Here is a 17,129-nt window from a genome sequence, read left to right on the forward strand (position 1 = left end):
TTATACCTCAGTAAAGATGTTTAAAAAAAAATAAAGAAAAAAAATCAAGGAACAGACTCTGGGCTCTGTACGATCAACAGGCTCTGAGGCTTATTCTCATATCTCATATCTGTGCTCCGTCAAAGTCAGCATGTTCTAATCATGACTTGTCCCTGGTGCAACTGTTTGATACAACAACAGCAGTAACAAATTTGTGAGTGATAACCATGAGTTAGCCAATATGCTGAGTACTTTCTCATATATTTAATTATCTAATTAGCTCTTTGCCCTGTGAGACAATTTCCATTTTACAGGTGAAGTAATAGAGGCTCAAGGTAAAAAAATAACTTGGTCACACAGTGGTATATTTATGGTTTGAACCTAGGCTTATCTGACTCCAAGATCTTTATGGTATTGCCTGCTGTCTCTCTCTAAGTTATTAAATGAGTTTTCATAGAGATCCTGTCCTTTACTAGTACAACGACTTCCTGGTAAAGAAAACTCCTACATTGTGAACAACCTAGATGTTAACAGTGGAATAGATCTCACCAATTAAGACAGTGGAATATAAAATGTAATATCTAGTTATTGAACTGATTTTGAATTTCTTAATAGACCTCTATTTGACTAAAAGATTTTAAACTATTAATCAACCCAGCCATGGATGGGCTGGGTTGATTGTCTGTGGCTTAATTACTCTAGTGTCCTCCACATTGGCAGTCTTTTCACAAATACATTTAAACTTGAGTCCATCACTTGGTGCCGTGAAGGGCTACCAAATTTACTATTTAGGCTATAAGGTCTAATAAAAGAAATAGTCAAATAAATATAATTGTAATGAAATGTGTTGTTACAACCATCTGAACCAGTTGCTGTGGGAACCTTAGGTAAGAGCAATAAATCACCTGGGCTTATGGGAGAGCTTTACCAGTAAGGAGCTCTCAGTTGGCTCTAGTCTTAAAGGATAGATGAGTGTTTGCTGGGTGAAGAATTGAATAGGGGAAAGTGCTTTGCAGGCAGTAAACCCAGGCTCTACCAGGCATTAACATGTAAAAAAGTTCTATAAGACCATAGAATGGTAAGAAATACAATGTGGTAGGTTTTTATTTGTTTGTTTTTGTAATTATGAGCATGTTGGCTAGAGGTTAAGACAGGTGGCATGTAAGGGAGAGCCAGATCATGGGAAAGTGCTTGACTCTCTGTTGCTTACAGGTTTTTTCTCCGTGAGTGATTTCAAGTCTAAAGGAGGAGACTCAATGAGACAGACGTAGGTCCTCCATCATCAGGTAGGTTCTAATTTTTAAGTCTGATTGTCTCAGCTTTCTGGACTTCGATTAGCCTCTGCTTCAGGTCATGTTCAGTGTATGCAGTGAAAAATGGGATGGATCTTTTCATTCACACTGGACATTCTTTAAAGAGGTTGTCAGTGTGTGGTTATGAGACCGTTGTATCAGAAAAATCTGGAAAGCTTGCTGAAAAGGCAGATTCCTGGATCCTGGGACTTTGGTATTCTTGGTTTGAGTTAATGGCAGGAATCTAAAGTTTTAACAAACATCCTGCAAGATTCTGTTACGTATATAAATGTGGGTACCCTTGTTCTATAGGATAAAATACAAAAAGATATAGTTACATTAATTAATGGCAGCCATCATATAACTTAAATATTTTCTTCCCTTTAAGAGAAAAGAAACTACAAGACAATATATTGATAACATTAATATAGAATTACAAATCCATCTTCTAGATCTAGAAGACTATGTATATCATGAGTTAGGATTAATTCAATTTATGTACTATTCTTATGTATATTACAGCAGAGACTACACAATGGAAGCCTGTTCAACCTGAATTTGCTCATGGAAGTGTTCGTTTTGGCTTATAGTCTAATTTCTCAAAGCTTAAATTATCTTCCTCATTTAGACACAACAATATTTCATATAAAATATTGCATTCACATTATGCAATCAATAAACAACTGAAACTGTTTAGGGGATGCCTCCTTTGGGAAAGAATCCAGGCTATGTAGTTCACCATATACCCCACCCAGTCTTTTCCACCCTGGGCTCTTGCCTGGCCCATAGGACTAGTCCTGTCTCCCTGAAACAAGGCTCCTCCACATCTGGCTACTGCATGCCTTCTAGTTTCATTTTTGCTCTTTCCCCAGTTCTCCTCATGCTCAAGCATTGCCAAACATTGGGAGGTGGTTGGTCAGAGACCTTCACACTTCTGTGTCTTTGCACATGCTGTCCCTTAGGTCTAAAATGCCCTTGTCAACTTTATATTCTTGGTCATTTTTTAAGAGCCATTGCAAGTATCATACCAGTTGTGCAGTCCTCCCTGACTCTTCCCAGGCTAGGTTAGGAATTCTACCTCTGCTCTCTAACAACTTTGTGAAACTCTCTAGCACTTCTTAGCATGTTGTACTATAATCAACTGTTGAACATCTCCACCACTAAACCATGACTTTATTCAGTATTTGACATTTAAAATAAATTCTTACCTAGGCTTGGTATAGAAAGGATCCTTTCAAACCCACAGGCAACCAGAAGATCTAATAATCCCAGTGACCCAACTGCTTAATTATCTTTCTAGTAGACATTGTGACATTATTTTAGAAGAATGAATATCCATTTTGACTTTATCCAGAAATTTTGGGGCAGAGTTCTTCAAGTAGGTGCAGTGTATTCTTTCTTATTTCATTACAGTTATTACACTTCTGAAACGAATATATCAAAGGAGACCTAAAAACCGACTTTATTAAAATTCTTCCTATCAGATATACTACAACTACATCTTAGCTGAATGCAATTTGTGGTAAGTTCTTAGAAGAAAATCCTATTCTATATTTAACTGTAGACTTATCTAACATAGAAGTCACATTTAACTCTGAATTCTGTTTATTCTCTGTTTGGTAAAATAATCTATTGCCCCCTTCATAATAATTCGTTTCAACTATTCTCTATCACTTTCAACATTCCATTTCCTCCAAATATCATGCGAAGTTATTTTTCCTTTTCTTGAGCATACTTATTAGTTTCTCCCTTTCTTTTTCTGGTCAAATGCCATCAGGTTTTAATTAATTCCTTCTATAATATTTGCATGCTATGATTTTCTTTAATTTATTTTGTCTACATTCTTGCCTTATTTAATTCAAGGGAACATTTGGGGAATGGATATAGTTTGCATAAAGGATGCTTCACAAATAAATTATTCTGCTTCCAACTGCCAGAATGGTTAAGCAAAAGCTTGCAAAGCCATTTCTATAAAGTCTATCTGCAAACAATGAGAACACTCTTGATTAATGTAGGCTAAAGCTACACCGAAAGTCATTAGTACACTTCAGTTGCACTTGCCCACTTCAAGTTTTAAAAAGTGCGCTGAGTTTAAATGTTTGAAATTACTTTTTCAGCAACAATTTTAAAAAGAATGCATAAATCTGGCCTTGTTTGGCTGATAGCTCTCTGTCCAGATGGAACTGTGCATGTGAATTTCTCGAGTATTACAAGCTTGGAGGTCCAGTGATTGTACTATGATGTTTCACAAACTAAATTTCTCTCCTTTGTTAGTTGTTGCCAATATGATAGCATTTAGTTTATTTAAAATAACTTCAATTCCATTAAAATTAACTGGGTGAATTAATATAAAGCATATTTTTTGGAAGGTCTTAGGAGACAGAGACGAGCCTAAGGAGAAGGAGAGCAGGGCTAGAGGAAGAGGTACTGGTATGAAGTGACACAGAGAGGGGAAAGTGTCTGATTAGAGGTCTCCAAGAGGGCTAGAGAGAGAGAGGATGCAGAGGGGGTGCCAGGCTGTAATGATTTTTGTTCATTTTTTTTACTCTCTATTACCTCTGTTTTTTTCATAAAACTTTACAATTTGATGTTTTATAAACACGTATGTAATTGCTTATTATCTCTCTCCTGCAGTAGAGTGTAAGTTCTAGGAGTGCAGAAACTGTGTTAGTTTTATTTTCAAATATATACCAAGCACCTGTCATGGTGCTGGTAAATCATAGATTCTGAATAAATATTTGCTCCATAAAATAAGAAAGGCTGAGAAGTTAATACATTTCCAAGTTCTGGAAGTATATGAGCCATGAAGATCTGAGCAACCCAGGCAGGAAAGGAATTGTGAAGGTAACTTAAAGTTAAGTATTTACAGGGAGAAATGAAACAGCAGGAAGATTAGAGATGGAGCAGGGGAAAATTCTGGTGTTTTCCTACAGAATTAATATGATAACATTTAAAATACCTTAAAAGATAAACTAGTTTGTTTGCAGTAGATTAAAGTAGATAAAGAAGTAATTAATATTAGAACATGTATATATGAGTTTTATGGTGAAAGAGTAAAGAAGTAGAGGAAGTAAGAGAGGCTAATTTTAATGGTGTTACACCAGGCATAGTTATTGTGGCCATGTTTCTGAACAAATGGGGGATTCTTCTTTTGCTTGTAATTAATTTAGGAATTCTCTTTTCTACCAAAAGAAATTTAAAACAATGTCTCCATTCAAGGTAGAAAGGCAGTATGGTGCTGAGTGACCTCCATCAAGGCTGCTCCCTGTCAGGCAAAGGATTGGGGTGAATCCCATATCAGTTTATATCAAGGGATAAGAAATAGGCTTTACTGGATATAAAGAAATAACACAAGGCCAGATCAGTGACACAGATACCCATGTCTGCCTGTCTCTTACCACTGCACAGAATGGTATACCAGAACCAAGGCTTCCACTGATGAAGTTGAGGGTCTCACTTTTAAAGGGCAAACATGAGAAAGTGGCCTTGTCAAGAAAGGAATAAACTGGCCAGTTGCATTTTGGGTACTAGCTATTTATAGGGGTCATCTGGGATGCTTATGCCCCAGTATCTGAAGATCTTAGGACCTATGCAATATTGCAGTTCTCTGGGGGAAGGAAGCCTGACACCTGGGATGCTGAGCCTGCATAAGCTCCTTTCATTGGGAGCCTACACCAGTTTCTCAGCCTGCTTATTGTCTGGGAAACCCAGGCAGAGAGGCACAAGTCATCAGTAGTACTTGCTTTGTGCCCTTTGACAAATTAACTTCTCAAGGTCTCAGCTTTTTTTTTTTTTTTTTTTGCGATACGCGGGCCTCTCACTGTTGTGGCCTCTCCCGTTGCGGAGCACAGGCTCCGGACGCGCAGGCTCAGCGGCCATGGCTCACGGGCCCAGCCGCTCCGTGGCATGTGGGATCTTCCCGGACCGGGGCACGAACCCGTGTCCCCTGCATCGGCAGGCGGACTCTCAACCACTGCGCCACCAGGGAAGCCCAGGTCTCAGCTTTTTTATCTTAAAATAAGAATTAAGTGTACCTCATGGAATTCCTTGGAAATTTGGATTTTATTCTAAATGAACTAGATGTATTTGTTTCTCAAAAATGTACTATAGAATCATTTATTAGTGACCACTAAAAACTACAAAATTTCATTTTCCTGACCTTCATGACTTTTTGGAAAGTACAAACAAATGATAACTCCATTCCAGATATGAGTTAATACTGGGATTTAAGTGCAGAGTGCTAGAAAACTAGAATTCTGTTTGAACTTAAATATTATTTAACATTTTTTAACATAGTTACATGGACCTCAATATTAGGAACAAAATGCTCAATGATCAAGACTTTGAGACCTTTTTATTTACACATTTATTGCAAAGTAATTCTGGCAAGAAAAAGAAAAGGGTGGCATGATTGTTTAGATGATGTCAAAAGGACAATTCCTGAGTTTTCTGGCACATACTAAGAGCATATTTCTCTGTTTTTTAATAAAACTGGCATGGAGAATCACAATGTCTATGTTCTTATTGCCCAGAAATAACTCAAGCCAGACAGTCCATATAGTTGGAGAGGCTAAGGACGTTCTAGACCAGTCTGTGAGGAGGGAACTCTTAGTGTGGTGTGCCGTGGAACTAACAGGATGCTTTCTTTGTACCAAGCACCATGTTTTACCTTTTACACATATCATTGCATTGCATTGCATTTTCACAACAGTCCCTGTTGTTCTCCTTTAGTGGTTCATCTGAGAAAAAATAATAGATTACTGAAGAATACTGGGTAGCAATCTGAGAAGGAAAGATGCCTACCTTTTTTTTTAATTGAAAGAATGGATTACTTTAAAAAGTTTCTGTAGACTTAAGGTCTTAAGAAATTTCAGAACTAGGCAGCAAAAATATTTTTTAAAATAACAAAATTAGCTAAAAGATAATAGACTAAACTCTAAATAGAAGGGTACTTTAAATAAGAGAAACACCAAGGACAATGGCTACACTCATATTGTAGTAGAAGACAGGGTCATGGTCTGCAGTGAGGGGACTGGGTCAGGCTGTTCCAGAACAAGGCCTCATCACTGTGCATGGAGGTCAGGACCTTAGAAGCTGGAGTGACACAGATCAGGATTCAATCCAGGTGTCCCTATTCTCCAACTATGTGACTTTAGGCAAGTCATTTAAGTTATCTGAGTATTTGTTTTCTATTTATAAAATGAGAATAATAAAATGCCTCCATCATACAGTCCAGATTAACTTAGTTTGTACAAATTACACCTAGCACGGTGCTAGATACATGAACATTCAGTAAGTGGGCTTATTGTTTTTAAATTTTTTATTGCCTGGGCAACTTTTAAAGGGTTTCTGGCATATAGGATTAGAATGAATCTCAGGTCCCTAAGATTCCTGTGTCCCCAGTTGAGAAACCAGTGTCTTGGGGCTCAGTGCCTGGCATCAGGGGTTCATACCTTAAGGGAGTGACATTGATCTTTTTTCCATTTATAACACAGAGACTCATCAGAAAGGAGACATTCTTCTTAATTTTGTTCATACCAAGTGCCATATTTCCCTTTTCTTTTAAAATAGCACATAGACTTCAATCCAAAGTCCTTGTTAATGAAAATGTGACATGAACTATTGGCTTTAAGAAATCTTACGCACTACTTTAAAGAATTGGTATTGATACTTTCATTTGTATATTAACAAGCACACTGAACACATTTATAGCAAAACACAGATCTCATCTGAATGCCCTTTGACAATAAGAATAGTTAACTCTTCATTTCTTACCATCTTTACTCCTGTAGTAAAGAAAAGGCATGAATACTTCTGAGTGAAACATGAAAGCTAATTTTCTGCAAAATAGATTTATAAGTACTCTGAAGTACTATAATAAGAGTGATAGTAAAATTCCAATCATTCACTGCTACAAAAGTTAAAATACAAAAAACTTATTGGAGTTTCTTTTAATCATCTTTTAAATCTACAAAGATAGTCAAAGTAGAACACTATTGGTTTTTATTTCTGAAAGTACTTTCCCATAGGGCATTATGCTGCTGTATCAGACCAAGAACTCCTTTCCATCACTTTGTGTGAGTTTTATAAATTAATGAAGATCTCGTTTGGGGGGAAAACGTGCCATTTAAGATATTGTATGTTAGAAAGAGCTCCAAAATTCATAGGTTCCTTTCCATTTAGGCACTTGAAATGCTCAGATTATACTGAAAGCTTCTTGAGGAATGCCAAATGCAGTTGCCTCTGCAAGTGAGCAGCAGAGTCCCAGAGGGTCATCTGAAAGATGTTTTGATCCATGGCTGATGTCACTGGAGGGATGGCTCAGTCTAAGACTTGAGATGTCTTCAAAGACCAAGGATCTGTGGTTTAATTAAAATGGATGGACGGAGGTGTTAAGGGGGAAATTTTTTCAACAGCTTCAAGACTAGAATTTATTGACTTCAAAGACAAAGAAAGTAGACAAGACGATAGTCCAAGAGGATAGAATAAAATATGCTAGTAAAAATGGAGCAGCATTTTGTTTCTTTTTAAGATCTCTTAAACATTGCAAAACAAACAAAAAAAATATTCAAAGCACCCTCCATAGCTCTGGTTCTCAGATTTCTATGTTCATTAGGATCAGCTGTTACAATACAGATGCCCAAGCCAGACATTAACCCTAATGATTGAGATTTTCAGTGGGAGAAGGTAGGTGAGTCTAATGCAATCAAGGTCTAAGAATAGTTACTCCATGGTTTTTGTCACCTGACATACCAGGCAATAGGGAAAGGGCTCTGGATTTTAAGACAGTAAAACACCACAATTTTTTTTTAATGAGGTATAGTTGATGTACAATATTGTATAATTTGCAGGTGTACTGCACAGTGATTCACAATTTTTAAAGGTTATATTCCATTTATAGTTGTTATAACATATTGACTATTTTCCCTATGTTGTACAATATATCCTTGTAGCTTATGTATTTTATAGATAGTAGTTGGTACCACTTAATCCCTTACCACTATCTTGCCCCTCCCCCTTTCCTTGTCTCCACTGGTAACCATTAGTTTGTTCTCTATATCTGTGAGTGTTTCTTTTTTGTTATATTCAGTAGTTTGTTTTATTTTTTAGATTCCACATATAAGTGATATCATACAGTATTTGTCTTTCTCTTTATGACTTATTTCACTTAGCATAATATCCTCCAAGTCCACCTACTGGTTTGGCCAAAAAGTTCATTCAGTTTTTTTTTTTTAACATCTTTATTGGAGTATAATTGCTTTACAATGGTGTGTTAGTTTCTGCTTTATAACAAAGTGAATCAGCTATGCATATACATATATCCCCATATCGCCTCCCTCTTGCTTCTCCCTCCCATTCTCCCTAACCCACCCCTCTAGGTGGTCACAAAACACTGACCTGATCTCCCTGTGCTATGTGGCTGCTTCCTACTAGCTATCTGTTTTTCTTTTGGTGCTGTATATATGTCCATGCCACTCTCTCACTTCCTCTCAACTTACCCTTCCCCCTCCCCATGTCCTCAAGCGCATTCTCTACATCTGCATCTTTATTCCTGTCCTGCCCCTAGGTTCTTCAGAACCACTTTTTTTTTCTTTTTTTAGATTCCATATATATGTGTTAGCATGCGGTATTTGTTTTTCTCTTTCTGACTTACTTCACTCTGTATGACAGTCTCTAGGTACATCCACCTCACTGCAAATAACTCAATTTCATTTCTTTTTATGGCTGAGTAATATTCCATTGAGAATGATGTTGACTGGGGTTTGTCATATATAGCCTTTATTATGTTGAGGTAAGTTCCCTCTATGCCTACTTTCTGGAGGGTTTTTATCACAAATAGGTGTTGAATTTTGTTGAAAGCTTTTTCTGCATCTATTGAGATGATCGTATGTTTTTTATTCTTCAGTTTGTTAATATGGTGTATCACATTGATTGATATGTGTATATTGAAGAATCCTTGCATTCCTGAGATAAACCCCACTTGATCGTGGTGTATGATCCCTTTAATGTGTTGTTGGACTCTGTTTGCTAGTATTTTGTTGAGGATTTTTGCACCTATGTTCATCAGTCATATTGGCTGGTAGTTTTCTTTTTTTGTGACATCTTTGTCTGGTTTTGGTATCAGGATGATGGTGGCCTCGTAGAATGAGTTTGGAAGTGTTCCTCCCTCTGTTATATTTTGGAAGGGTTTGAGAAGGATAGATGTTAACTCTTCTCTAAATGTTTGATAGAATTCGCCTGTGAAGCCATTGGTCCTAGATTTTTTGTTTGTTGGAAGATTTTTAATCACAGTGTTAATTTCAGTGCTTGTGATTGGCCTATTTATATTTTCTATTTCTTCTTGGTTCCGTCTAAGAAGGTTGTTCTTTTCTAAGAATTTGTCCATTTCTTCCAGTTGTCCATTTTATTGGCATATAGTTGCTGTAGTAATCTCTCATGATCCTCTGTATTTCTGCAGTGTTGGTTGTTACTCCTTTTTCATTTCCAATTCTATTGATTTGAGTCTTCCCCCTTTTTTTCTTGATGAGTCTGGCTAATGGTTTATCAATTTTGTTTATGTTCTCAAAGAACCAGCTTTTAGTTTCATTGATCTTTGCTATTGTTTCCTTCATTTCTTTTTCATTTATTTCTGATCTGATCTTTATGATTTCTTTCCTTCTGCTAACTTTGGGGGTTTTTTTGTTCTTATTTCTCTAATTGCTTTAGTTGTAATGTTGGGTTGTTCATTTGAGATGTTTCTTGTTTCTTGAGGTAGGATTGTATTGCTATAAACTTCCCTCTTAGAACTGCTTTTGCTGCATCCCATAGGTTTTGGGTCGTCGTGTTTTCATTGTCATTTGTTTCTAGGTATTTTTTTATTTCCTCTTTGATTTCTTCAGTGATCACTTAGCTATTTAGTAGTTTATTGTTTAACCTGCATGTGTTTGTATTCTTTACAGATTTTTTCCTCTAATTGATGTCTAGTCTCATAATGTTGTGGTCGGAAAAGATACTTGATCTGATTTCAATTTTCTTAAGTTTGCCAAAGCTTGATTTGTGACCCAAGATATGATCTAGCCTGGAGAATGTTCCATGAGCACTTGAGAAGAAAGTGTATTCTGTTGTTTTGGGATGGAATGACCTATAAACATCAATTAAGTCTCATTCAGTTTTAAGTAAAAGTAAAAGACACATTTTTCATTTTCACCGAGAATTTTATTGAGCAATGTATTCACTAACCAAATGAACTTTTTGGCCAACGCAATATGTTGTTGCAAATGGCAAAATTTCCTTCTTTTTTACGGCTGAATGGTATTCCATTGTATAGACATACCACTGCTTCTTAATCCATTCATCTGTTGATGGATACTTAGGTTGCTTCTATATCTTGGCAATTGTAGATAATGCTGCTATGAACATTGGAGGGGTGGGGGCATGTATCTTTTTGAATTAGTGTTTCTGTTTTTTTCAGATATATATCCAGGAGTGGAATTGCTGGGTTATATGGTAGCTCTATTTTTTAGTTTTTTGAGAAACCTTTATACTGTTTTCTACAGTGGCTTCCCCAGTTTGCATTCCCACCAGCATCGTATGAGGGTTCCTTTTTCTCCACATCCTCTCCAACATTGTTATTTGTGTTCTTTTTGAGGATAGCCATTCCAACAAGTGTGAGGTGATATCTCATTGTGGTTTTAATTTTCATTTCTCTGATGATTAACAATGTTGAGCATCTTTTCATGTGTCTGTTGGCCATCTGTATGTCTTCTTTGGAAAAATATCTACTCAGGTCTTCTGCCCATTTTTTAATTGGGTTGTTTGTTTTTTTGATGTTGAGTTAAATGAGCTGTTTATATATGTTGGATATTAACCCCTTATCAGTCATATCATTTGCAAATATTTCTTCCATTCAGTAGGTTGTCTTTTTGTTTGGTAAGTGGTTTTCTCTCCTATCATATGCACTCTTGGAAAGTGGAAAATTTTATTAGAACATTTAGCAGTGAGGTTTCTTCAAAGATTTGATGTTGGTTATGTGTGCTTTCATTCAATAAATGCCTTCTGCTGACTCTGCTAAGTATAATCCAATGTAATTCCTGTTGGCAATAAAAGGATGAATCAAGTTATGTTTAATTTACTCATATTCTAATTGTAGAGGCACACAAGCAACCAGGAAAATACAATAGAGGGCATGAAGATAGATATGCACAGACAGAGGATGGCAGTAGGGAGTGAGAGCTTTAACCCAAGTTGAAGAGGGGAATTTCTCAGAGCAAATTAAGCCAAATCTTGAAAAATGATTACATAGCTAAGATTACTTGGAATTGTCTATAAGAGCACATTTCATTCAGAATTGATCTGGTAAAAAGGTCATGAAACAGCTGGGGTAACCACAAGTACTTAATATATCACTTTTTAGTATACTTGTGGATATACTTAATTAGTACCAATTAAATGTAGTAATTAAGTATACACAGAGTAATAGTTGTGGAAGAAGTGTAAATAATGGAAAGGAGCAGACCACAACAGTCTTTTTCAGTAAAATTAGAAATTTAAATTTTATCCTATAAACAAAGAACTACTGAAGAATTTTTAAAAACCAAAGTGAAAAGACCAGATTTGCATATTTGAAAGCCCCTTCTGCCATTCTGATCAAATTATGGAGATTAAAGGCACAGTAATGCAGTTGAGGTCTGAGAAAATATTATGGTAATCTGGGCAAATGACAGTGATAGAGATGGGAATGGATATGAAAGATATTAAGAAGACAATAAACAGGACTTGCAGACAATATGAGTTGATTGTGAGTAAATAAATGCATGCAAAATCAACATTTGATCTGCAGAAATACTTCACTGCTGAAAGGTTTAATAAAATACCCATTCCCCATAAAATGTGGGATTTGGAGAGAAAACTAAAGTGGACTTGTGTTCTTGGAATCCAGAAACACTGCCCTGTCTTCTGAGGTATGGGGGTGGCAAGAACTGTGGAATTTGATAGACATGTCTTGTTTATTGTCTGCTTAATATTTTCTTAATTGGAAAATGACCTGGTAAGTGTTTTAAAAATATTAAATTTAGCTCAATAGGAGAAAGATATATAGGTTTTCTCTTAATCAATATTTTAAATATTCTGGTGTTAAGGTGGTTAACCTAGGGTCAACAGCATCTGTCGAGCACTCAACAATATTTTTATTTAATTAAAAATTTTTTTTCCAGTTTTATTGAGATGTAATTGACTCAGGTATATTTAATAGCCCGAATCAGCAGGGTTTGCTCATGGATGGAGGTAAAGTGAAAGGAGAGAGTCTGGGGTGGTAAATGGATGAATGGCAACATCATCAACTCAAGTAGTGGAGAGAGACAGGTGTTCGGGGAGGATCATGAACTCCATTCAGCCACGTGGATTTGAGGGGACCATGGGACATCCAAATGCAGGTACTGGACAGGCTGTTGTACAGGTGGTGCTGAAGCTCAGGGAATGAGTCTGGGCTGGTGAAAAGAATTCAGAAATCATCACTGTTATTATAATGGAATCAAGAGAGGACGTGTGATGAGCATTCAAAAATATTAATTATGCAATTAATATTAAGCAGCTACTATATTCCATGAACTGAGGAGATTGAGTGAAGGACTCTGTTCATAGGGCTTATATTGTAGTGTCAATGTAGGACACAACAAATCATGGTCTACATGCCAGGTCTTTTCAGGAGTGTTGTGTGAGATGGAAGGAAGAGTAGTCACCTGGGACACTTCATGGTATGGATGAGACTCAAATTTGCTTTAAAAAAATATGGTATTTTTGCTTTCCACAATGGCACAAAAAGACACCAGGCAGAAACATATTCATGAAGTAAAAGTGTAGATACATTGAAAGGAATTAATAACATTTACTTTTCTGATTAATTTTAAAAAGAAGAGGGAAGGAAGGGGAAGAGAAGAAAGAGGAGGAGGAGGAGAAAAAAGAGGAAGAAAGAAAATGAGAAAAAAACTATTTGAAAAAATTACCTGTAACACTTCCATCCAGGGATAAGCTTCATTAACAGTTTTCTGAATAATATTAAACTCTGTTTTAAAAGTACATATTGCACAGTTATTGCAGCTGTTTTTTGCTTTAACTTTTTATCATTTTACATAAAGTAATTAGGAGACTAATACGTAAAAAGGTATGAGAATTAGGTGAGAATACTAATCATAGCACTGTTTACACTTGTCTGCCCAGCTTTTTACATTTAGTCTTTTCGTGTCATTATATTTATTGTTTTAGAATGCTAACAAACACAATAGCAAACAAAATTCTGCTATGATAAAATAGTAGCATTAATATTTTGGTATTTTTTATATCTCTGTATATTTCTTTAATAAATATTTGAACCACACTATATAGACAATTTAATATTCTTCTTTTCTTCCTTACAGTTTAACTTTATCCTAAGCTCTTTAAATATTTATTTAAAAACTTATTCAAAATGACTGCATGGTATTTTATCATATGAGCCATATTTTTTTAAATATTGTTAAACATTCTGGTTACACATAAATATATACATGTATATGTATTTCCTTAGTACACCCTGGCAATATGGTAATAAGAAATAGGTTTTATTTTACTGGTTCATGCTTCACCTGCTAGTGCAGAATCCAGCCTTCCCTTTGTTCCATCATCATTTCTGTAACCTCCTGGACATATGTATCAGATGTGCTTATTGCCAAGTCTGGCCTTCTGTCACATGGCATCTGTCATTTTCCTTGTTCCCTTGCCTGCCTGGACTCCAACGGTCCTGCCTCTGCTCCCTAAGCCAGGCTAGTTTGCTTTCTCTCACCCTCCACTACTCACAGGTGAGCTATGTCCCCTCTGGTGCCATACTAATGTTGGGTACCACCTAACTTTTTGTCTATTTCTTTTGGCTATGAGCTCACTTCCACAATGTGCCACCTCTTCTGGAGGGACACTGTAATTACTGCCTCAAGCCTTATGCACTGCTGGTCTTTTCTTGGGGGATTCTACTACTATGGTGAGGTCAGGGTGACAAAACAGCTTTGGGTACTCTGAGCAAAAAAAAAAAAAAAAAAAACAAACCCGAAAAGCAAACAACAACAAAGTAAGAGAGGATGTTCCCCCTTCAGAAGCAAAAGCTTTCATAAGAGTACATTTTCAAGTCCATAAAGAAGTGTAACACGTGCCCTAATCATTTACAGGGATTTTTATAAACTAGCTCTTTCAGCTTTTATTTATTGCTCTCTCATGGAATTTAGATTTACTTACAGTAGGAACTGGGCTAGAAAATACATTTAGAATGGGAAATGTTATATTTGGAATCTCTCTGCCTTTTCAGTGACTGTGGCTTTATTAAGTCAACTTCCTTGTGCGTTTTTGTTCTTTTTTTAAATCTTTATAATTACTTCTTTGGGCATATATACTTTTTTTTCACATCTTTATTGGAGTATAAATGCTTTACAATGTTGTGTTAGTTTCTACTGTACAACAGGCGTGTATACTTTCAAGAAAGGATGATTAGGTTTAAACTGGTACTTCTGCTTACTTTTTCTTTACTAAGTTCTCAAAATTCTTTGAAAAGATCCTTACTAATATCCAATAATCCATTCTGGGTGTGGCATGGGATAGAAATATTTTTAGTAGAGTCACCCTGTCTCTTCCCTTTGGGCAGGCTATTAGAGATGAAGATTTGCCAACCATTGCTAAAAGGCGAATGAAATTCCCAATCTAGACCTATGTCAGCGAATTTTGGCACTAGTCCTTTTTCTCTGGCTTTGTCTTGGGAATCTCAACCTCTAACTAGCCCTTTTCCATCCTTGGGTTTTCTCTTAGGTGTGCTTGCCATTTTCTCAGGCAGGATGACCCATTAGTGGAAGGTTGTTTCATACCTAGTGTGGTGTAGGAACTGATGCAGAATCCTTGTCTCAAAGACAATAGAGCTGGATTTGGCAAGCCTCATAACCCTCCTTTATTCCCTTGCAGACTTTCTCTAGCTTCTGCTTTGGACTCTGCTGGTAATCAACCAATTATCTGAATGATCTACCTCTGCGAACCATGAAATACTCTATATGCTTCTGTATAGGTTGGCATGGTGCCTGCTATTGGCCCCTTTCTCTGCCCTCATTCTTTTCTCTAGTGTTCTTTTCTAATACATCAGCAAAGGAAAAGAAGCATTGCTCATAAGCTTCTGATTTCTGAAATTAATCCATCTGGGTCAAACATAAACGTCAGGAAATGGTATAGTCGACAAGAACAGAAGGCACCAATAAACATATGAAAAGATGTTTGACCTTTTCATATAAAAAGAAATGCAATACATTAAAACAACTATAGAATCTCATTTTTTTATATATCATGTTGACAAAAATTACAAGGTTTGATAATATCTTGAGCTGGTGAGGACAAAATTATGCAGAAGCATGTACTGGTGCTGAGAGGATAGGCATGGACCTCATTAGTATCAACTTGCTAACACACATATAAATTAAAACTGCCTATACCTTTTGTTGTGGGAATTATACCACCTAAAATATACCTCCTAGATACCCTCACCCAATTGTGCCAAGATATACGTATAGGAATATTCATTTAATGTTGTGATATAGAAAAATAATCAATAACCACAGAGGGAGAAATAAAAAGACATCCAAAAGATCTGGATACAACAAGAACCTCAATCAACAGAGAACTGAAAAACATGTTATTGAAAAGAATAAGGTATATACTGAAAAGGAAGGATTTCTAATATATATTAGAGGAAAAAGACAGTATAAAGAACACAATGTGTACTGTAATTCTGGTCTGTGGAAATAAAAACGAATCTGTCCATGTGGTATTAAAATTTTTCTAGAAGATAAAAGTAAATACTAATAGTTATTACCTTTGGGAAGATAAATCGGTTGGAGAAGAGCAGCTTTCACATTTCATTTGGAATCCTCTGTGTCTTATAATGCAACTTTATTAATTATAAATGTATATGGGAGATATGTGGACTGAGTTTTTAGATGAAGATTTTATTATTAAAAGATTTTATTTATACATTTTTGACACAAAACAAAATGTGTATGTCTATACGTATTTAAATTTTTGTAATTTAAATTTTTAATTTTGAGATCATTGTATGCATGCCATTGCAAGAAATAACATAAGAAGTGTTTTTTAGCATCTCTTGTATAGCTTTTTAGTGTTGCTAAATGAGTAGTAAAGCTGTTTTAATGTATAAATGCTTACTGATTAAAGAGATGAAGTTTTAAAAGTATTACTGTGTTAAAACATGACTGGAGTGAGAAAAAGACTCTCAAACATGGCAGCACATAAGAATCACCTGGGAGCTTTTACAAAATAGTAAAACTCAGGCCACATAGCACACTAATTAGATTAGAATCTTTTGCGAAGGCAAGGATTGGACACATAAATTTTTACAAGTTGTCCAAGTAAGTCTAATGTGCAGCCAGAGTAGAGAACTATTGGCTATACCAATGCTTCTCACACTTTAATGTACCTAAGAATCACCTGGGAGTCCTGTTAAAATGCAGATCTGGTTCCATGTATCTGGGGTGGGATCTGAGATTCTGCATGTCTAACAAGCTTCAGGGCTGTGACAAGGCAGATCACTCATGGACTGCACCTGGAGTAGCAAGGGACTGTAGCATTTGTTGTAGTATTTGCTGAGACCTTAGATTTTGGAATTCATAGAGCTCTATGTGTGAATATAGAGGCTGCAGACATAGAAAAAAATGTGAGTAGGGGAATAGAGGGTAGAAGGAAGGAGGAGAGTGTAAGTGTGATGGGAAAGAAGAGAAGGTGCAGGTGAATAGATAGTGGGTAAATGGATGGTTTCGGGGGTAGCACCTTTCCTTCTGTCTTTCCCTTATAAGAATATCATTG

At 36.1% G+C, this 17,129-nt stretch overlaps 1 long non-coding RNA gene across 1 annotated transcript in view; it reads left to right on the forward strand.

Moving 5' to 3' along the window:
- The first annotated feature begins 1,190 nt into the window (after positions 1-1,190).
- LOC112065537 (uncharacterized) overlaps positions 1,191-17,129 on the forward strand; it is a 59,712-nt gene continuing 43,773 nt past the window's right edge. The window contains exons 1-2 of the long non-coding RNA XR_002892085.3: positions 1,191-1,265; positions 2,685-2,793. This is a non-coding gene — a long non-coding RNA (uncharacterized lncRNA). The remainder of the gene's footprint in view (positions 1,266-2,684; positions 2,794-17,129) is intronic.

The sequence above is a fragment of the Physeter macrocephalus genome, chromosome 9, assembly GCF_002837175.3.
Source record: "Physeter macrocephalus isolate SW-GA chromosome 9, ASM283717v5, whole genome shotgun sequence".
NCBI classification, from domain to species: domain Eukaryota; kingdom Metazoa; phylum Chordata; class Mammalia; order Artiodactyla; family Physeteridae; genus Physeter; species Physeter macrocephalus.